This window comes from Hevea brasiliensis, chromosome 6 (assembly GCF_030052815.1).
Source record: "Hevea brasiliensis isolate MT/VB/25A 57/8 chromosome 6, ASM3005281v1, whole genome shotgun sequence".
Lineage (NCBI taxonomy): Eukaryota > Viridiplantae > Streptophyta > Magnoliopsida > Malpighiales > Euphorbiaceae > Hevea > Hevea brasiliensis.
Window position 1 is genome coordinate 18510283 of NC_079498.1, and position 24452 is coordinate 18534734.

Below are 24452 nucleotides of genomic sequence, written 5' to 3' on the forward strand. Positions count from 1 at the left end.
AGAGTACCGGCTAAAAATGGAGAAAACAGTTCTTCGGAACCTGTGAAAAACACTTCCAATATTCATATCCCATCACTCTCAAACTCCAATATCAAAATCTCAATATTTTTCAAATTCAATTCTCAATCATTCATCTCATGTGATAATCAAGTACAATTCACAGATAGATATTCACATTTTCCATTCACAAACACAATTTTCATTATTTACATGAACATCAAAATTCATTACATAAGTTTCATTTACACAAAGGAAAATAAAAAAAAAATCAATTACAAAATACCAAAATGAAGCCTAGTGTCCTACCAATGCACTGTAGATGGTGAGGTGACACGGACACTATGCAGAGCTGCAGGATGGACTCACCCAGTCTGTGGTCTACTGGGCTCTCGATCAGTATCTCCAGAACCTACGCGTGGCAAAAGCAACGCGCTAAGCAATAATGCTTAGTGGTGCAATAATAAAATAACAAGAAATAACAGAAGATAAATATGTATTGAATGTGCATGTCTTATTTATTTTGTATTTGTATATCCATTCATTTCGTTAACTTTGTCCACTTTCATTCATTTGGTTGCCCAAGTAACCTATACTGGACGACTGGACTGGATAAACGGGTAAACTGGCACTGGGTATCTAGTACCTCGGGCCGTCACACCATCGGTCACATGTGCATCTCCCGGTGTGCAACAGAACAGCTAATAAGCTGTAATGACAATAGGCACAAGGCCAAATATCAACACAAGGTCAGAATGGCTAAAAGCCATGAAATCACAGAATGGCATAATGCCATGTGCAGTACTGCTAACTGAACCCTATTGGCATGCCAAACTATCCAACCCAATCTTGTTAGGTATACTAGGGCATTTGATACTTTTGAATTCTTCAATTTTTGAATTTCAAGTTTTGGTGTCATTATTCACTTCATTAGTCAATAAAAAGTTGACTTTTGCATAGAAAATAGGTGCATTGGTTTTAACACTCCCAATGTACCACATTTTGCATTTAAAACTTGTTGGAATAAGTCACCAAATCCATTTCCAAGCTTAGCACTAAGGGGCAGAAATTTCAGATTTTGTACCATAACTTTACTGTTCCATTAGAGACTGTTACAGTGGAAATTTGAGGAAATGGTAAACATGAAAGTTGTTCCTTATTTTGTCTAGTTGAATTTCCTTTTTTGAATCACTCCATTTGGAGTTTTGTAGCTCCAGATATGGTCCAAAAACCACAGCTGGCCGAATTTGAAAACTGCAGAATTTACCAAATCTATAGTACCATAAACAGTGACTGCCACTGCCTTGTTGGGTAGGTTCTGGTCATAATTTGGGGTAGGTTTCTTCATGAAAGTTGTTTGTCTATATCTCATCTTGTTGCTGTAAAAATTTCAGGTCAAATGAACCATTCTACAGTGAGTTATGGCCAAATAAACAGTTACTGTTCATTGGGTCATTCTGCAGAATTGGCTTGCAGGGTATCCGGATTGGGGCCAACTTTTGGTCCACTTGCTTTGGTCTTTTGGGCATGGTTTCTTCAGCAAAATTGTGCCATTATATGTCTAGTTTTATGTCCAATTGGCCAAACACCAATTGAACTTACACATCCAAAGATATGGCAGTCCAAACAGGCTGGACTCACAGCCTCCCTGCTGCTATCACTAGGCAGCCTACCAAAACACTTTGTAACACTCTAATGCACTTCAAATTATGGTCAACTTACCTCAAATGGTCACTAATTGACCATTAGAATGTTCTTTAACAATTTCATAAGCCAAAACAAAATTTCACTCTCCAAAACCCTAGTTCCCATTAGGAGTTTTCACAACATACCTTAATTAACTAACTAGTTCATTATCCTTATATTTACATACTTTAAACATAATCTCTAGTTCACTCCAAGTCCATCAAAAACACTCAATCTTATTCCTTCCTTAGGGCTGCCGAAATTTATGGTAAACATACACATAAATTGTGTTCATTTGGCTTACAAATTCTTACTCCTTTTTAAGTCTCTAACATGGAAATAAAGAGTTTTAGATATATATGTGCACTAACCTCTTGTAGGGCAGAATTTTCCAAGCTTAAACTTCACTTCCTTCCCTTTTCTTGGCTGCCAAAAGGTTATGCAAGGTGCAAGGATGAATTTTAGTGAAAGGAGTAGGAGGATTTATGGTGAAAGTAGGAGAGAAATTGAGCTTGTTGAAGGTGTTAATGGAGGTTTGTTGCTAGGGCAATGTTTCGGCTGGTTTGGGGAGGATGAAGGTGGCTGTTGGCTTTTTGATTTCTTTGGTCTTTATTGTCTCTTTTATTAGTTAATTAAATAGTTGTTTAAATGCAATTGGTGGGAACTTTTAATTGACATCATAATGATGTCATAATTTGCTTTTTTATGGATTTTTCTTTTCTTCTTTCTTTACTAACTTCAAATTAATTTTTCATCAACATTAATTCATATTTTATGTCATAATAATTATTTACTCAACTGGACAAGTCGGCCAAAAATCACCTCTGAAGGCGAAATGACCAAAATGCCCTCCGTTTGGCTTAACGGGTCAAAATTGTCTGTACCAATTGAAAAATTTTTCTAAATATTTTCTTGGCATTCTAATGCCATAGGAACCTCAATGACCCTTCTCTGGAGTCCCAAAAATTATTTTATGAATTTTTCCCCGGGTCTAGGGCTCCTAGTTGCGAGAACCGCAACTTACCTCTGGGTTACCCATCGCTTGGGCACCGGCTCATTTGACTTAGTTGTATTTTATTTCTAAAATTTTTACTAAATTTTTCTTATTAATATTTGAGTTAATTTTGGTTTCTCGCTTTAGTTTAAATATTTTTCCGGACGTTCTAGCTGTCCGGACCGACACCGGTCACCGGAACAGTAGAATGTACGGAGTTGCTACCGGGAGGGTGTTACATAATTCCTCTCATGCGGTTTTAGCTGGCGTGATGCATAGGCAATGACATTTCAATCTTGCATCAACACACAACCTAACCCGTTGTGAGAAGCATCGCTGTAAACTGTATATTCTTTACCCGGTGTGGGTAAAGTCGACTGAGCTTGACCAAACATCCCTTCAATTCATCAAAACTCTGCTGTCATTTATCCGTCCACTGAAATTTTACATCTTTTCTAAGCAGCTTGGTCAATGGAGATGCCAACATGGAAAATCCCTTCACAAATCTACGGTAGTATCCAGCTAAACCCAGAAAACTACGAATCTATGTGACATTTTTGGGTGGCCTCCAATGGGGCGACTTCAATCTTACTTGGATCTACCTTAATGCCCTCTTCTGATACTACATGCCCCAAGAAAGATATTTCCTTCAGCCAAAATTCACACTTCGACAATTTGGCATATAGCTATTTCTCCCTCAAAGTCTGCAGTACAATCCGCAGATGTCTGTTATGCTCTTCTGCATTCCTCGAATAGACCAATATATCATCTATGAATACCACAACAAAGCGGTGAGGTATGGTGCGAAAATAGTGTTCATCGGATCCATAAAAGCGTGGAGCATTAGTTAACCCGAATGGCAAAACTAGGAACTCATAATGGCCATAGCGGGTTACAAGGCGCTTTTAGGAATACTTTACTCGTACCTTGGTGATAATAACTCGATCTCAGTCAATTTTAGAGAACATACCGCACCTCAACCGATCAAACAAGTCATCAATGCGGGTAATGGATATCTATTCTTTATTGTCACATTATTCAACTGCCGATAATCAATACACAAGCGGAGAGTGCCATCTTTCTTCTTTACAAACAACACTGGCTCCCAAGGTGACACACTAGTGCGGATAAAGCCCTTGTCAAGCAATTCTTGCAACTGCACTTTCAACTCTTTCAATTCTGCAGGTGCCATTCTATATGGCGTTATGGAGATTGGATCCACACCGAGCATAACATCAATTTCAAATCGCGCACCTCTCTTTCGGAGGTAATCACGGCAATTCATCAGAAACACATCCAAAAGTCACATACCGTAGGGATGTCCCTTAGTCCGGACTCCCTACAGGTGTCTATCACATGTGCCAAGTATGCTTCACACCCCTTTCTCGATCATTCTTACGGCTAGTGCGGCGAAATGATGTTTGATGGCGATAAATGCCTCTCCCGTGTATTACCACATCACCGCATGCAGAGGAGACCAAAAGTGATCTTTAGTCTACTGATCCAATCATAGCATGATGCCTGGCTAACCAATCCATGCCCAAGATAATATCATACTCTCTGAAGGGCATCTCAATTAAGTCTGACAGGAAAACATGTCCTTGGATCACCAAAGGACAGTCTCTATAAATTCTGTTGACCCGGACCTCTTCTCCTAAAGGACTAGTTACTAGCACTTCAAAACCCATTTGCACGCATGGAACAGCAAGTGAACTGACTATGCTAGCACTAACATATGAATGGGCTGAACCCGGATCAAACAATACAAATACATCTTGACCAGAGATAGAGAATGTACCAGCTACCACATCAGAAGTCTCAGCCTCTTCTTGCTGTTTCATTGCGTAGATTCTGGTTGAAGCACTTCCTTGTGCTGATTAACCAACTGTGCCCTGACTGCCTGAAGTAGTGCCTCTACCTCTGCCTCTTCCTCTGCCAAATGACTGTGAACCTCTAGGAGCAGGACTCTAAATAGATCCTTCAGCAGTAGTAGGAGCTGGACCATATCTCGAAGCACTAGTACAGTCTTTAGCTATATGGCCCTTGCCTCCACAGTTAAAATAGGCTCTAGTGGCCCAATAACATTCCCTCCCATGAATCTTGCCACAAGTCTCACGGTAGGCGAGAATGTGAACCCTCGCCGATCGACTGACCAGACCTAGGAGGTCTCTGTCCAGAGAATCGGCCCCTACCAAATCTTCCACCTCGACCCCTGCTGGGTCCACTAAACTTCTTTTTCTTTCTAGAGGTAGTACCAGAACTCTGTTCAACTGATTTTTCCCCGTTGTCTTTTTCTAATTTCTCAGCTATTTCCTTCATCAAGTTGCTTCGCTTCAACTCTCTCGGTTCAAGTGCTTGGGACATAAGTTACGAGAAGTTCTTTGTGTCGAAATCCCACAACTTGCATCCTTATGCTGGGCTTCAAACCCGTCTCAAATCTCTTGCATCTAGCTTTGCTGGTAGTAAGGAGACTCCCAGCATAATGACTCAGGCGGGAGAACTCCCTCTCATACTCTGCCACTGATCGATTTCCTTGTTTCAAACTCAAAAATTCTTGCAACTTCTGATCAACATATGCGTCTGGGATGTATTTCTGTCTGAACTCTCTAATGAAGTCATCCCAGGTCAGCACTGGTGGTTCAGCCAAGCTGTGAGGGATGGTCTTCCACCAGTCATACGCATCCCCTTGCAGTAGCGACACAGAGTATTCAAACTTCAGTTCATCTTGGCAGTGCAGCTTTTTAAATACTCTGTCCATTCTTTCAAGCCATTGCTCTGCCTCCAAAGGGTCCACTGTACCCTTAAATTCTGCAGCCCCATACTTCAATAATTTATCATATTGTCTGGCTGGAGGCAGTGGTTGTGCCACAGGTGGTTGGGGTGGAGCTTGAGCAGGCATACCCCCAGCCATTTGTTGAAACATTGCCGCCATCTGCTGTGCGAACTGTGCAGGAAATTGCGGCATTTGTGGGGCTGGTGCTGCTGACCCACTGACATTCGGTAAAGCTGGGGCTTCCCCTTGTGCCTCAGCTTCAACAGACTGCTCAACTGAGCGATCCCCTTCTTCCATTTCAATCTGAAGTTAGGGTATCTCCTGAACAAGTAACACATGGAGATTTCCCTCCGTTAGTTCATATTCATGATGTAATGCACTGTATGTAACAATTATGGACATTGAGCAATTGTACTTAACAAAGAAAAATACAAATTCACAAGCTAAAACATACTTCAAAAATTTTGCTCTGATACCACTAAAACATGTCACACCTTACCCCTCTGTAAGGCATCACATGATCCCGTAGAATACCTAATGAACTACCGCACTTCACCTACTGATAACTCGTTAAGTACCCTACAAGGGATTTTAAAATAATTTTCTTATTTTTGATAAGTGGTGAGCATTTTCTAATAAGTACTTAAAACATGTAGTTAAACTAAAACTAGTTAATATTTTTGGCCCATTTTATTTTTACGCAAATTTTATAAAAATTTTGACAGAGTTCCCTCTGTATTTTGAGAAACCAGTTCTTCAAATACCTGAAATAAAAGCACTTCCAATAATTTTCTAACCACTGCTTCAAATTCATACTCAATCTCAACCAATTTCTCAAATTCACAAGTTCAATAATTCTCAAAATACTGTCAATCAATATCATTCATATTTCATTTGAAACAAAACAATTTAGATACATTATTACAACATTTACATTAAGAGAGTTTCAAAACCACAATATATATTACAACTTATACAAATTTTATACAAACTGCTCAAGACCCACTTTTACATGTCCATACATTTATGTGCAATATATACATCAAAAGAAGTATTTACAGTTAGGGTATAAATTATACCCGAAGACTTCAAGCTGATGACTCCACACACCTCAGCAGCTCAGTCTGCTGCTCCTCTAATCTCTGTATCTCACAAAGAATAGAAGCTATCGCTGAGTACTAGGACTCAGTGGTGCACAATATACTAAAATAATCTTTATGCAAAACTTAAAGCACATTTATTCAAAGATTTGGCTAAACATGAAAATTAAATACAAATCATGCATTGTGAGATTTTAAATGTAAACCAAGTTCATTTCAAAGTATCAAAACACATTTCACAAAACCCACAGCTAGATCATGCCATTCGAAACAAATAGAATCTCAATAGCCAGAGGCTAAAGAGAAATTACATGAATCTCAATAGCCAGAGGCTAAAGAGAAATCATATCACAAGGCTAGCTAGCTCAAATATATGGATATCCATTCACAGCCTCTTCTACTGGCACACCTCAACACTTCTCCAGAGAAGGAATCAAAATTCGAAACTAATTACCCCCATTAGTCGTGCTAGTGAGGTGTTCAAATATATGGTCATGACACTGTGGTTTCAAAACTTATCTTAACAATTTGCTAAACATTGTCATTTCAAATATACACAATAACTTTCACAATTTAAATCAAACATCATAAGAATGCCATAATCCAATATTTCACATTATTCAAAATAATATGCAAAAGATGATTATAAAAGTATATGTTGTGCACAAACCTCAAACGAGTCGCCTGTTGGCCTTGACTCGACTCCTCGGGTTCTGTCCCGGTATTCTTTTCCACTGAAACACGCAATTTTACAATGTTTCAGTACTAGAACTTAAAATAAATCCAAATAAACTTAGCTCCACATTTACCTAGCTCTAACGTGTTAAATTCGACGTTCTCGAAATTGTGTTTCGGGTTACTATTCACTGCACTATTCTAGTCAAATAGTTGACTTTTTAAGGCTTACTAGGTATGGGAACTCTAACTTCACCCACATACCACATTTTGGTCATTAAACTTGTTGGTTTTGGTCATTTTCTCAAAGCTTAGGTCATTTTGGCAAAATTGCCAATTTTCGGTTTTGGTTCTCCGAAGTTGCACTGTTCCATTGGTCGATCTACTGTTGGAATTTGACAAAACTTCCTTCATAGAAAATGTTCCTTATTGTCTTAAGTATATTCTCATTTTTGGATCACCCCAATCGGAGTTTTGTAGCTCAAGTTATGGCCAAAATAAAATTACTGTTCACGTGCACTGTTCATGCTGCAATTTTGGTGCTGGCAGATTTTTGATCCAACTTTACTCAGTAATTTGATCAAGTCCATAATTTGGTCTAACTTTCTTCATATGAAATATTCTACTATGTCTTATGTTTCCATCGGTTCAAGAATCGCCTAAATCCGAGTTTTCTAGAGAGAGTTAGAGCCCTTCAAACATTACTGCTCAATGGTAATTCTGCAGAGTTGCAGGTTTGGTAAGTCAACTTTGCTCAATAATCTGACTAGGTTAGTGGCATAATTTGGGGTGACATTCTTCATAAAAGTTTTAGATCTATATCTTATCTAATTACGGTTAAAATTTCAGGTCAATTTGACCTACCTAGCTCGAGTTATAACCAAATGAACAGTTACTATTCATTTGGTCAGTTTGGTGCAGTGGCAGCCTGCTCTCATTTCACTTTGGTCAATTGTTTCACTAAGTTTTGGTCAGTTTTTGGCAATGGTTCCTTAATGAAAATTGTGCTATTTTATGTCTATTTTCATCCCCAATTGGTGGCATATCAATTGGACTTGTAAAATTTGAGTTTTGGTCCTTCAAAGTGGGTTTGGTCATGCTGCCAGCAGCATGACCATTGGACCTACGAATTTGGTTCTCATTCCAACAATTCCCACACATCTCTTTTGGTCATTATTGACCATTTTTCAGTCCACAATTGGTCAAAGATATCATTTATGCATTTCTCCAAAATTTTGCCTCAAAACCCTAACATTCAAACCCTAGCTCTTCCATCTCATGCATTAAATCACAACTAGTGCACTTAACCTTAACCATTCAACTAATCAAAGCTTTTAAACTTATTCTAATGCATCAAATTCATGTAAATCATACTCCTCTCAAGCTGTCCGAATTTCAGTTTGGTCCTTCTCCCATGTTTTTATTTCATTTCATAACTTCTAAGCTCATGTCAACCATTGCATATGCATTTAAAGAAGTAATATAATGAGTTAACACACTAACCTTTCTTAAATCTTCAAAACCCTAACTTTTGTTCTTCTTTCTTCTTGTAATCTCCTTCTTAAGTTGTAAGAACAAGCTTTAGGGAAGTTTTTAGGAAAGTTATGTGAATTGAGTGAAGCAAATTCAAGCTTAGATGTAAGCTTAGATGAAGAGAATTCATGGAGGTTTTTGGGAAGGGAATGGGGCGGCACAATGGAAGAAGGAAATGAGGTTTTTATTTTTTTTTTCTTTTCTTAACTTTATCTTATGGAAGACCACAAATCCAAATTTAATAATTCACTTAATTAATTTGTTTATGACATCATTTATGATGTCATCAACTTTGACTTTTCCATTTTCTTTCTCTTTTTTTTTCTATTTATTTTTTTTTTCTATTAGTTCTTTAATTTAATTCTCTATTCCGAAATATTCTTTTTTTTGATTTTATTTGACAGTTAGGTCAGGAGTCAGCTCTCGGGGTCAATTGACCAAATTGCCCCTCGCCGGTTCATCCCGGTTTGCAAATAATCCAATATTTCTTCCAGCTCCCTGACCTAATTATTTGACTGACTTAACAGTTCTTTTTCGTGATTTTCTCTTTTCCACTGTGTTCATAAGGGTCCTAAGGACCGCAGCGTCACTTTTTACGGTTCGAAATTTGAGTTTAAAATGACTTCGCAGTCGTTCCCGAGGAGGTCACTCATCGCTGTGACTCTCGGCTCGTTTAACCTCTTATGTTTTGTTTTTCTTATTTATAGTTAACTAATTAAACATTACTAATTATTTGTGTTTATGGCTTCTCAAATTGTCTTAAGTGTGGCCCTAATCCCATTAATTGTCCAGACCGACACTGGTCACCGGAACAGTGAAATATACCAGGCTATGCAACGGGGGTGTTACAGGTGCTAATAATAAAATAAAAAAGAACTAAAAAGAAATAAACTTGCAGTGTATATGTTGATTTCTCATACGGACAAATTTATTGTAATTTTTTATAGTATTATTTATTTGGTACTTTTTATATCAATAACTGATTAAAATTTATAAATATTTATTTTTTTGTTGCCCAAGTAACCTATAACAATTGATTGGACTGGATAACGGGTAAACTAGCACTGGGCACCAAGTACCTCAGGCCGTCATACCATCGGTCACTATGTGTCTCCCGGTGTACAACAGAATAGCTAATAAGCTGTAATAAATATTAGGCACAAGGCCAAGTATCACAATAGTGTCAGAATGGCTAAAAGCCATAAAATCACAGAATGGCATGATGCCAAATGCAGTACTGCTAACAGAACCCTATTGGCATGCCAACCTATCCAAACCAATCACACTAGGACTACTAGGGCATTTAACAATTTTAATTATGCAATTCTACTTTGGCTAACAATTTCCTTTGGTTAAGTCCAGAATTAGAGTTTGTGTTCTATATGAAAGTTGTTTTAAATTGTCTAAGCTTTTCATTGATATAAATTTCAGGTCAATTGGACCTTTCTACACTGAGTTATGACAAAATGAATGAATACTATTCATTTGATCATTTTGCCCAGGCAGAATGTATACCACCCGGATTAGGTCAATTTTTAGGGCTACTTGATTTGGTTTTCTGGGACAAGTTCCTTCATCAAAGTTGTTTTATTTTGTGTCTAATTTAACCTCCAATTGGCCTTGCACTAATTGGAGTTACCTAGCTTAAGTTATAACCCCAAGAGTACACTGGACTCATAGGGTCCAGAATGCACACTTAGGGCAGTCCACTTCTTTACCTTACTTAAGGTCACAATTCACTCAATTTCCTATTCAAACTACAACAAATGGTCATTAATTGACCAATTAAACATAAATGGAGTATCAATTCAAACAAACCCTACTTAGCTCAAAACCCTAAATTCCCAATTTTGAATTCTTGCATTTCTACTCATAAATCAAGTTCTAACCTTGAAACTCATATCAAGGGCAGCCTAAATACCACATTTATTCAAAGGAAACAATTAAAACTCTACCCCTCACATGGCTGCCAAAAATTAAAGGACATCAATCATGCATAATATGTTTAATTTCTCTCAAATTCACACTCAATTTACACTCCCAATGATGCATACATAAAATTTTAAAGGGTTAATTGACACTAACCTTGTTGTATGCTAACCCAAGCTTGACAAACTCCTTTGTTTTCACTTCTTTTTACTACCCAAATCTTGCTCTAGTGGTGATGACCAATTTTTGTGAAGGGAAGATGGGGTTTTGAGGTGGTTTGGTAGGTGATATGAAGCTTGGGTGAAGTTTTAATGGTGGAAGAGAGTGAGAAGTGGGTTTCGGCTGAAAGAAGGAAGAGGATGAGCAAAATTCTTTTTCCATTTTGTCTCAATTTAGTGGTATTTATCATCTTTTAACTTGCTTGGCAAATTCTCATTGGTTACAATTTTCAATTTATTCATTTATGACATCACCTTTAAGTCATAAATCCAATTTAATTTTAATTTCTTTTCTCATTTCTTTTACTGATTTTTAATTATTTTCACAAAAATATTAATTCATATTTTATGTCATAGTAATTATTTATTTAACTGGACATGTTGGCCAAAAATAATCTCTGAAGACGAAATAACCAAAATGTCCTCTGTTTGGCTTATTGAGCTAAAATCATCTGTACCGATCTAAAAATTTTTCTAAGCATTTTCTTGGCATTCTAATGCCATCGAAACCTCAATGACTCTTCTCTGGAGTCCCAAAAATTATTTCATGAATTTTTCCCCTGGTTTAGGGCTTCTAGCTGTGAAGATAGCAATTTCCGGTTAGGTCACTTGTTGCTAGGGCACTGGCTCATTTAACTTGATTGTATTTTATTTTTAAAAATTTTCCTTAATTTTTTTCTTGGCATTATTTGATTTATTTATGACTCCTCACTCTAGTTTAAATATTATTCCAGACGTTCTAGCTGTCCGGACTGACACCGGTCATCAGAACAGTATAATGTACGGAATGGCTACAGTGAGGGTGTTACAAAACCTATTTAATTAATTAATTAATCTCTTTAATTAATCAATTAAATCATAAAATACTTAGTGAATTGCTTGTGTAAATGTGTGACTTACTAGGCTTACTACTAATTGACAATGAGAAATGATATTAACTCTTAATATCATTAGAACTATTTCTTCCCGTATGTCGACACCATATTTTGGCCGACCCCTAGGATCAATAAAAATTCTTCTTTGAACAGCTAATCACGTTTCCGATCCCTCTTTGATAGGCGGTCACATTTCCGATCTCTCCTCACAAAGAATTGAATTAATGCTGAGCCCTCATATTCATTAAGGCCTCGCCGATCTCTCAAATCATTTACCGACCTCTCAAACCCGTTGTCGAATTTCCGGACCTGTCAAGTATATTCCTGATCTCTGTTGATAAATAAAATGAACTGGCACTAGATCTTTTCCTACCAGTTTTATTGCCGACCTCCTTTTCGGAAGATTAAGAGCTAAAGTTTGGGTTCGGTTTAACGAGGGTTCCGATCTTAAGTGTTCAAGTTAAATTTTCAATTTTAATCAAGTCCCGTTCAGCATTTCTCCCCCACCGATCTCATGCTTATTGTGCTTTCCGATCTTTTATACTTAGATCAATAATGGCATTTAGTTCATGTTTCGCTATGCTCATACAATCAAATACTTAGGCAATTCAAAGATTTTCCAATCACATCCATTCATTAAACAAAAGAGATATTCCATTTCATTTCATAATTTGTACAAGTTATTCGGCTGGGGGTGATCCCCCAGCCTGATTTACATTCTGCTCACTCTCTCTCTCTTCCTCGCCCTCCTCCTCACTATCTTCACCATCGCCCCCGGGAGCCAGGTCGTCCATCCAAGAGAAGTCCTCTTCAGGATAGCGCTTTTGGAGTTCGGCCAAGAGATCTTTATGAGCATTCACATAGGCTCCGGCTATTCCCGACACCATCTCTTCATCCTTTTCCTTAAGCTCTTTGTCTTTCTCCGAAAGCTCCTTATCCTTCGCGTTAAGCTCCTCTACAAGTTGAGCGACTGGCGGCCGTTGGCTGAAGTGCTGGACTTCTCACGAGCCCGTTCACTTTCGGCCAAGTCACGAGACCTTTCGGCCAGGTGGTCTTCATGGTACTTCGCAGTCCCTCAACTTGAGATATATAATCTTGAGCGGATGAGAGTTGAGATCGGAGGAAGCCACTTCTGATTTTCTTCCCGACCTCCTTACCCGGTGAATCTTTTCCGAATCATGGTGCGGTTCACGGACACTCCACGTTTAGGCTCATGGTTCGAGTCAAGATATCATCGAGACCACTCGGGATAGCCTGTCCGATCCTCTGAAAGAAGATGGTAGATCCCGGGACTTTGGCAAAATCGGAGTTCTCCTAACGATCCGGTTATTCTTCAAGCGATCGATCGATGTCGGCGCCACGAGAAGAGGTCCTCGAGAGAAGATTGAGAAGGCTCCCTTTCCGTGCTTGGAATAAGCGAGATAGGTGGGGTTGCTCTTCCGATCTAGGAGGAGATCGCTGACCTCAATGGTCGGCGGACCCGAAGGTTGAGACGGGTCTCTTTGCATCTCCCCAGGTTCGTGACCGGGTGTTTGAAGACGTTCCGAACGCTTCATCTCCTTTACTTTCCGGAAGATCTCTTTGTCCTTCTTCCGCTTCCTAGAACCCTCACCACCCGCCATACCAGCCCAAAGACAAGGTTAGTGAGATCTCTAAGGTCACGAGGCGAGATATAGAAAATACCAATGCCGAGGTCGAGCGGAAGTTCGCGAGCTTGGCGGTGATCGGTGCATGGTCCAATGGTGCGATTCGGCGATCACGCATTTGGGCGAATATTTTAGAGTGGTGGCACGACTTTTCAGCTCCATCACTATCAAGCTTTCCTCTTGACTCGAGGTAATGTGTTTGAGCGAGGCCCTGGTACCACCAGCTCTGAGAAAGTCCTCAAAGCGGCTCAGATCTTTACTCCTCGGAATGAAGAACAGGTTCTTCCAATTCTTAAGGGATGAGGCGGTCGGAAAGAGTCCATAGCGAGGCTTACTTTGAAAGAACCGGTGTTCGTCATCCTTTGGCGAGTTAGTGCGTGCAGCTCGGCGAACACCTTAGCCGTAGGTCGATTCCCTTAGCTCGGCATAGACCTCGGAAAGCTACCAAGATCCGCCACGAGTTAGGGTGGATTTGAACAATGGATGCTCGGTGAAGTTTTAGGACCTCCTTATAGAAATCGGCTAGAGGAACCTCGGACCGGCCTTTAAGCGTTCCTCGTACACCATGACCATGTCATTCTCTTCAAAAGAGTGATCGACACGAAGATCGCCATGGCACTTGATCACTCATATGAATCGGGACAAATGTTGTATTCTTGAACAAAGGATTGCGGTCGGATTCTCGAAGAACCGACGGAAGCTTCGTCTATAGGAAGGGTCTCTCTCCTTGAAGGTGGTGCAAGCTTTGATGGTATGACCGACCCAGGCACAGGCGAGAGACCCTAGGGGTTTAGGTTGCCTGTTGGGCCGGCCTCTTCTTCGTCGACGATGACCATGAGAACTGAATGGAAGGAGGGCTCGCGCTCTCGACCTTCTGCACGCTCATTTTAAAAGAAACAAAGAACTTAAAAAGAAAGAAGATCAAAGTCCTTACGAGTCGATCGTCGGAAGCCAGGAAAATGAGAGAACTTGAAGTTGAAAGCAAAGAAGCTGAAAAGCGGAATGAGAGAAGCGGCTAGCCCCTTACCCTATTTATACTAGTCCGAGCATTAAATGCTCACGAAGTTCCATGCGATCCATCGGTTAACGTGAGCCGCCGGTATTACGACACGTCTCTCGAACATCCCAAGGAGATCGGTTAAGTAAATTCGGCATAATAAGTTGAATATTTTGAATAAAAGATCAGTTAAGAGTCGTTTTGTTAGAATCCAAATCGGACAAATATATCGAGATCGACAAATAATCAAATAAGCGATAATTGGAGGAACAAGATTTTTTATTTCCAAAAGTTCGGATTACATCATTTGGGCGACCTCTAGGGATCGGATTACACTAACATTGGATCACATCATTTCTGTGATCTCTAGAGATCGGATTGCATTAAAAATAAAATACATCATTTGGGCGATCTCTAGCGATCGGACTACAATAAAGGTCTAACTACAACATTTGGGCAATCTCTAGAGATCTGATTACATTTCAGGATTACATCATTTGGGCGATCTCTAGAGACCGGTGGAACATCCTATCTAAAAGGCCTATGTCAAAGCCTAGTCTTGTGGTGATTCAAAAGATGTGTTTGACCAGAGACCATTTGTTGGCATCGGATAGATGTGCGGCTCGGATGGGGTGATTATGACTCCCATGAAGATGAGTGACATCGTCACCGATGTTACCACTCGACACCGACCCGCTGTCGGAAAACCAAATTTGGTGGAATGAGGGTGTCGTAACACCCAATGCGATGAGAAGCCGAATGAACTCTGTAGAGCGACTCGAGATCGGTACAACCAAAGTCTGCAATACTGGTCGATCAAATCCAGTCCTCTCACCATCATCGGTAAAGGTCATTCGATCAAGGATCGTGAATTTTGATCGGTAAGTAAAGAAGTTCATCGGAAAAGATCAAGGCCACGATTATAGCGAACTTCCACCGAGCGGCTAGAACAGGAAAGTAAGAAAAGAAGAGAGGAAAGTCGGATGAAGAAAATGTCTCGTCGGCGGTATATATAGGGAAATGAGCATTTAATGCGGCGGAAAGCAGCGGGCCTTGAGAATCGAGATGTAATTAATGCTTGGACCGAATCAGATCGCCGATTAAGGGATAATAGAGATCGGAGATAGGAGATCGGCATGAGAGATCGGAATAGGAGCTAGGGGAGGATCGGAAGACAAAAGAATAAGACAAATAACCGTCGTCGAATCGAGGCCGAGGTAGTTAAAGCGTGGCGAGCGAGATCTCCACCGCGCGCCTAAGAATCGCCATAATCTTTGCCAGTGCGGTATGTCATGCGATCCTGTACATCCCAATCTCCACCGTTGATCTCACTTGTAAGGATGAATCCGGAACCCTTGGATCAAAAGAAAGACGATAATACGGCGTTTTCACTCTTAGCCCTCGGATCGTTTGGACAAGAGGATTCAAGACCGTCAGTTAAAGAGGAAAAGGACAAATATTACGAAGCGATCTCGGCCATTTGTTTTGATACTCTTTAATTCTGAACATCCGATCATGTACTTCAAAATCTTGACCCTCCATCTCCTCAAAATAAATCCACGACCCTTCATGGGAGCACCGATTCCTATAAATACTGCATGAAAAAGCTGTTCAGGACGGAAAAAAAATATAGACAAGAGAAATTTGCTATTATCGTGGAGGAACTCTGAAACTTCATTGATTTGTTACTCTGCTGTTTTGTAGTGATTAAAAGACTTTTGAAACTAGTTTTCGGAGTGTTTTCTTGGAAAAGATTTTGAATCTTTGGAACTCTACATTTCAGTTTGTTCATTATCTGGTCATACTCGTCATCTCTGCTTTCTTTTCCTCTGTTCAAGCTCAACTTCCTTCCACAGGTTCTTACAGTTACCTTTTAGCTAAAGCATCTCTCGGTTTCACGATGGACCTCAACTCTCGGTGATCAAACCGCCATCTTCATCACTATTTACCACCTCATAGTTATTTCAATACATTTGGCTCCTCACGGACATCAACTCTCGGTGATCAATCCGCCATCTTCATCACTATTTACCACTTCACGATTATTTCAATATATTTGGCTCCTCACAGGTAAGAGTTCATATTACTGTTTTATTAAGTATTTGCGTTTACTTTTCGCACTTTCTTTGTTCTCTTTACGTACGCGGTTTTCTCTAAGTTTATTCTAAGCAAAAAATCTCAAAGAACGTTACTCTCGAATTATCTCTTTAGTGATCGGTCCATCATTTCGTCAATTTTCGTCATTTCTGAATACGAGCTTTTAGCTCCTAGTAGCGTGTAAGTGGTCAGGCAAAATATAGGTATCTGCAACTTAAGGGCCTCTTTTAAAAGAGAAAGCTTGAATAACACGTCAGGAAAATAGCCAAACTATTAGGCTGATGTGAACGGGAATTCGGCAAGATTCCATGAAGAGGAATAAAACCAAAATAAACTAGATGAGCAGATCGGACATTAATAGGTATGCGTGAAATGACTACATGGAAGGTCGGTAAATCAAGTTTAGTATTACCCATTTAGTCATAGGGTATCAAGAAACCTTATCTCCAGCATTTTTGAATGCCAGAAACCTTAGTTTTAGGTTCTTGTGACATGTAGCTGAAATTGAAATTCGGGAGATCGGCAAAGCCCCTTCCAGGCTCCTGCTAATCCGAAAGAGATCGGAGGAGAGTTCTTATCCGGTCTCAGCTTAAAATTTTAATAAATACTTAATAGAGATTGGAGGAGAGTTCTTATCCGACCTCAATTCAAAATTTTTAATAAATATTTAAAAGAGATCGGAGGAGAGTTCTTATCCGGTCTCAGCTTAAAATTTTAATAAATGCTTAATAGAGATTGGAGGAGAGTTCTTATCCGGTCTCAGCTTAAAATTTTAATAAATACTTAAAAGAGGTCGGAGGAGAGTTCTTATCCGATCTCAAATTAAAATCTCTAATAAATATTTAATAGGGATCGGAAGAGAGTCCTTATCCGATCCCCAACCAAAATTTTAATGAATATCTAAAAGAGGTTCGGAAGAGAGTTCTTATCCGATCTTCTAAATTAAATTTTAAATAAAACATTCCTTTTCAAGTAAAATTAACATGCAAAAGTAATTCACTAAGGTTGTCTCATTTACTTATGTATCTGGGTGATCCTAATCAGTGAAAAATCAAACATTCCTTTTACCAAAAGGACTAACATTCCCATCCGAGCCCTTCTAACTAATTTATAAAGGACGCAAAATTAAATCTACTTACCCTTATTAAGGGACGAGGTGGGGTGCCTAACACCTTCCCCACCCGTTTACGGACCCCGAACCTAGAATCTCTGTCTTGAAGTGGTTTCATTCTTTATTTATCTTCTCAAATGGTTTTCTTTAGTTCCCCTCAAAACTAAGGTGGCGACTCCTCACTTTTTCCCACTTCGGTGAGTGATCGTCCAGGCGACCGCAAAATCCATTGCGACAGCTTGGCGACTCCACTGGGGAAACTATTGACCCAACCCCAGTCTAGAGGTCCAAAAGTAGGCTTAATTTTTGTCCGATCAAATTATATTTAAAGGGGCTCACTCGGCGATGTCTTATATGCTAATTATTATTGCTACTAACTATTTTGTTTTGCTGTTCTATCTCCTACTGATTGCTCTTCATTTCAAAGAAAAAGGAAAAAAGAAAAATGGAAAAATAAAATCCCTGAATTGGGAAGAGGTAAAAGTGTCCCTTCACACCTTGAACACTTACACAATGTCCTCACACACTATGGTCCTAACCGGGCTTTCTTACCCTTTTAGGAAAGTAGGAGGGTCATGTAGCGGTGCAGTGGGTTTTACCCGTTAGTATCCGTGAAGGCTTACGCTCAAATTGAAACTCGTTCTATTTACCGTGATACGTGGAATTTTCCGACAATATCATGGGGGTAGAATGGGGCTCTCTGTTCTGATGAGGGGCAATTTGGGAACTGTGGCTATTAGAAAATTAGATCTGAGCTAAACCGTCACGATAGTGAAAGCCATAGTAAAGCGCCTCATAAGATAGAACTATCGGATAGGTAGCGCTTACAGGTGTTAGGAGTCTCCCTACTATAGGACAAAGGGGCATACTTACTCTTACCCTATTCTGCTTTAATTTCCTTTTGTTCATTTCTTTAGAGGTAATCTTGAATCCTACTAAACGCCTACACATTTTCCTACTTTGATAAATGTGTACGTGTCACCTACAATCAAGATGATTCAAAATTACCCTAATTTGTCTTACTAACAAATTTTCCCGCAGGCGTTACCAAACCAAGAGTCTGTATAAGGATAGGCATCATTTTTATCATGGCATCCTTGAGTCAGTCGGCAGGAGAGGCTCAGCATGCTAAACTTTGGTCCAAATCAGCTCATTGGTCGGTACCCTCGCAAAATGATGTTTCCGAGGCACACATTAGCTCAATATCTTCACTGGATCTGGACAAAATAGAGGTCAAAATGAACAACCTCGAGTGCTGTCTAATAGATGGAGGTTGCTTCCGATCAGGTCAAGGTACAGTTTGAAGAGAAGTACGGAAGGATTGCAACCTTAATGCAAGTCAAGGTCCAAATCCCTGCATTAAAAGCCATGTTGACGGTTTGGAATCCTAAGTACGGAGTGTTCTCTTTCAATGACATTGACACGGCCCCCACTATGGAAGAATATCAGGCATTGCTGGGGATCCCATACTCATTGCAGAACCGGATCTACTTACACCTCGAGCATAGCGGACACGAAGCGGTTGGCACATATGTTGGGTTCTCCCCGAGAAGAAGTAAAGTCGAGAAAGCGATCAAAGGAACACGCATGGATGGCATTGGGCGTACCTTGAAGCGGTTAGATCATCACCTCCGAGAAAGCGGTGGGATCAAGCTTCCGTGGCACTCGCCTTGGGAATCTATGGTCCGATCACATTCCGGGGCCATTGGGGATCATCACTTGCGGCATGGAGGTATTTTGGGCGATGAAAGGCAAGGGATCAATCCGTCTGGCAATTCTTGCGAAACCTTGTTAACCTAACTACTGCGGACAACGGGGAAAGGGTCCATTAAGTGTTGCCCTCGGTTATTATACCTCGGACTATCGGTCACATGTGTCTGTGGAGACAAAAGGATTGACTTGGTACCTTGACCAGCCTCCCATTGAGAAGATGATCCGGTTAGTGATCGGCTCGAAGAATGAAAATGATGGCGGGAGCGGATTTTGAGTTTCAATAGCCGTGATTCTTGTTGGAGGAAGGCGTGGACGTCAAGCCAACCCGTCTTGATTGGTACAGAGGTATTCGGTCGGTGTCACGATTGGAATAACCGGGTATACAAGTTACACTCGACCGTAATGAGGCGGTTTGGCTCAACGATCCATGATCAACATTAAAGAATACCACCAAGGTCACTCCTACCATGAGCTCAAGGAAGAAGAAGGGTTGAAAATGGCTCGCAAGTCCTGGGAAAACATCACTCTAATGGAGAGATCACCCAAAGGCCCAAGTGCCTCGGGCGATTACCTTAAATGGAGGTGATAGGGACCAAGAACGCTCTACCATAGAATTCAGGGCGACAACCCTCGCCAAGACGCCCCATTAGAGGAAGGCGATGTCGCTGGTTGACTCGCTACAAAGGCAAATCCGAGAACTCACGGTGCAAGAGCAGAATGAAACAATTGGAGGACCAACAGCGAAACTTAAGAGAAGGGTAAGAAAGCTCAAGGAAGAGGCAAGGGCCGAAAGGATAGGGTTCGAAGAGCAAGAGGTGCAGTGGGAAAAGAAAGAAACTCTCTCCAAGTGAGGTCAAAGAGATGAAAGAGGCGAGAATAGTAAGCTTAGGAAAGGATGAAGTACCAAGAGGTACTCGTTGAAGAGTATAAACAGGAAAACAAGAAGAAGAAGCTTGAATTAAAGAACAAGCACTCCTCATCAACGACATCTTGAAAGAGTGTGCTAAAGAAAGGAAAGAGAAAGAGAAACAAGCTGCCCTCTATCAAGGATGAAAGAAAATGTGGACCAGTTGGAGAAAATGATAGCACAAGGAAAAAGGAACTATTACACGAATCCGAGTATGCTCAAAGTGTTCGATCTGCCAAACAAGAGGAAAGGTTATATGAGTATCTCGAGAAAATGTCATCTCATTATAAAGAACCTCCGGAACCTAGGCGATGTAAAGAATATCTTTATCACGAATTATTGATTAATGAAATGATTTTGGACCATTGTTTAAGCGGATTTGTGAATGAATAATATGACTCCGTAGGAACTCCCTCGCTAGGGTTATGTGAAAAATTGAGTGCGCTATATGAGCGGTATCATAAATGCACATTCAATCCCGTCATTCACGATCGGACTATCAAGCGATGCCATGATAAAGTTGATGCGGTTATCCTTTGCGATTCCAACCTGGCTCTCAAATGCCACTGTATCCTTCGTCCAGACCAGGACTTTTAGTTTCTTTGCAAAACTCCAATTCATTTAAATTTTTTTTATCCCTCACAGGAAATCAATATTGATTCAAACAAGGCAAGTCTGACCAAGCACACGATCCAACCCAAGCGAGTGTACTTAACAAGATCTCGATCGAGGAAGATAATGGAAAATCAGGAGCAAGTACAGAACCTACTGAGGGGCGGTCTCCGAGTTGAAAGATCAGCTTTCTGAAATTATGAGACTAATGAAGGAAATGTCTCAGAGCAAACCTGCTTCAGAACCTAGCCCACCATTACCTCCTCCGCCTCCTACAACAAATGAACCTCAGCAAGCTTCAACCTCTTTTACCTTTCAGTCTCCCATTCCGGACCTGACAATCACTTTGTCAATCCGGTGACCATAAATAATGACCCACCTTTTTCCTATTACCGGCCGTCTCAAATGCCGAGCCTCACCATTCAATCCCGATCCCTCCGATTTACTCCACCCCACGGCTCCGGTTGGAGAGCGTGTCATCTGATGGAAGGAGAACATAGGGTGAGAGAAAACGAAAACTATACGCCTAGAAGAAAGATTGAGAGCAATAGAAGGGTTGAACATGTATGGCTCGATCGATGTGTAAATCACCGAGATTGGTGCGGATGTGGTGGTACCACCCAAATTCAAGGTTCGGATTTCGACAAATACAGTGGAAACTCAGATCCCGCATCCACACGGCAACCTACATTGCCAAAATGCGCCTTAACGAAGGCGATAGACTTCTCATTCACTTCTTTCACGAGCCTCTCGGAGCGGCCTGAGATGGTGCATACAATTGGACAGAGCAAGTTGCACTCACGGAAGGACTTAGCCGATACCTTTCTAAGGCGGTACAAATTCAATTGTGATGCGGCACCCACGAGGAGGGACCTCGGAACCTGCAGAAAGACCGGAAGGTTTCAAGCGGTATGCCCAACGATGGAGGGAGAAGGCCGCGAAGTATATCCTCCATGGACCGATAATGAACTCTGCTCCTATTCATCGAAACATTGAAGGCTCCTACTTCAACTTTGATGATCGGAAATACCTCCAACGACTTCTCAGATATCATCCAAGCCGGTGAGAGAATTGAAGCTAATCTGAGAATAGGAAGAATACAGGAGTTGGCTGAGAACCCTGTGAAAAAGACTGCCAATTTTGGCAAGAAAAAGGAGAGTGATGTGCATTCCATCACTCGACAGAATAATTTTCCCCAATTCCCCCAAAATAACTACCGGCCATATCCTCCCTCTCATGGCCCAACTATCGCAAACATCCCGCCCCCTTTCCCTAATTATTCACAACCACGCCCACAATACGCCCCACCTGCAAATTTCCAACCAAGACCACCTCCTCCTCCAGTTCAACCACGACCACCACAAAATAACCCAAGACCTCCAAGGAATCCTGATCCACCCCTTCCCCTCCCTCTCAGTGAAATATACCGATACCTTGTCGGTATAAACCAAATCGTACCAGTCCCTTTAGACCCAATCCAGCCGCCATATCCCAGGTGGTATGATGCCACTGCCCGTTGTGAGTATCATGGAGGAGCACAAGGGCATTCAACTGACAATTGCGGGGCACTCAGAGGGAGAGTGCACGCTCTAATCCGGAACGGGTGGTTGAAGATCGAGGGAAATGGTTCCCTCCCCAATGTCACCTCAAACCCACTACCTAACCATAATGCGGGTAGTGGTGTGAATATGATTGAGTCTGAGGGAGAAGGATCAACACCGGAAGTGGACAAGTTGGTCCCTTATTTCAAAGAAATTTTTGCCATATCAGTAAGAGAAGGTCACCTTTGCCCTCAGGTAGCAGGATTTGAAGAGAGTGCAGGTGTCCTTACCATGGAGGCGGTGACCATAAGCTGCAAGATTGTGAGGTTCGGGCAAGAAGTCAAAATTTGTTATCTCTAAAAGTTACGAGATGCGGACAAAGGCGGAAGAAGTGAACACCGCTAGACTCACCAAAAGCGCTTCTACCTCCAAACCTAATCACTTTCTCACCCCGAGCCTCACCGCCAAGAATTGATTATCCGAACTACGCCCCAGACTTCTGTCACCAATACTCACGCAGCCTTGGAACTATAATTTCCAAGTTTTACTCGAGGAGCGTCAAGCAAGCATCCGCCCCTAGCCTTGCCTCACCTCCAACACCACCAAAATCATGTTTCGCTCCTCACGAGCATTTCAGATGACTTATGCTGGACACGCTAGCAACATTACTCCCAAACCAGTTCGCCCGTTATTGCAACAAAACCTTCTCCACTGAGCAAGAAGTCGAGTTTATAACTCAAGTGGGAGGTGTTACTGAACGAAGAAAGAGAGAAGAAAAAGGGAAAGTAAAAATGGGAGAGTCATCAAGAAACACGGAAGAGGAGGTTGAGAAAGCAGGAAGCAGAGCCTATTGAGCGCAAGGAAGATGAAGAAGCTGCTCCAAATAATGAAGCAGAGCGAGTATGGCGTGGTGGAGCAATTGAGAAAACCCCGCCGAATTTCATCAGTATCACCGATCACGAGCTCGGAAGTCCACCGACAAGCCCTACAAAGAATCTCGGATCAGGCCTTTGTGAACCCCGACATTACTACGGGCGGTTTGAGAAAATAGTAGGACAAATCTGCATCCACTGTAGCCTTTTACGAAGAGGAGGTAGACCTGCGGGCTTAGGGCACAATAAAGCTCTACATGTAATCGTGAAGTGTAAGGGTTGTATAGTGGCCAAGGTTCTCATCGATAACGGATCGGCCCTCAATGTCTTGCCTAAGCGCGACCTTAGCCAAAGCACGGTTGACCAATCGCATATACGTCGAGTGCAATGGTGGTAAGAGCCTTTGACGCACCAGGAGAGAGGTCTTGGGAGACATTGACTTGCCAATCCAAGTCGGGCATGTACTTTCAACGCCACGTTTCAAGTGATGAACATTGAGCCGCTTACACTATGTTATTAGGGAGGTCGTGGATCCACTCTGCGAACGCTGTTCCTTCAACCTTACACCAGAAGATCAAATACATTAAGGATGGCAAAATCATCACGGTAAGGGGCGAAGAGGCCATACTGGTCACCAAGCCGCAATCACTTCCTTATGTGGAAGCGCCGAGGAATCATTGGAGAGTTCTTTCCGTGCCCTTGAATTGCAAGATCTTGGGAAGGAAGGGGCTATGGCTATGGTGGCCAAAGTAATGTCAAGAAACGGTATCAAGAGGGGAAAGGCTTGGGCACCGCTTGCAAGGAATCGTCGAGCCTATACCGCTATTCGTAAGATAGGCCATTGTGGTTTGGGGTATGAGGAGGATGCCCTCGTGGATGGGCGATTCGATGAGGAGAATGCTTCGGATCGAGGTTCGACCAGAGACGGAAAATGAAAATAGTCCCGAGAATTACGAGATCTTCACCAAACCGGTCATCCAACATCCGCAAGTACGGAAGAATCACGGATGATCCATCCATAGATGTCATCCAACTGGATTCCTTGTATGAGGCCCTAGTTTCACCCATGACCGAGGAGCAGAGCTTGACAAGCTGGACAACGGAGGATATCCTGTACTCAATTTCGAGTAAAGTACCTCGGTTATCTACACTTGATCATTTTGTCCATGGTGACAA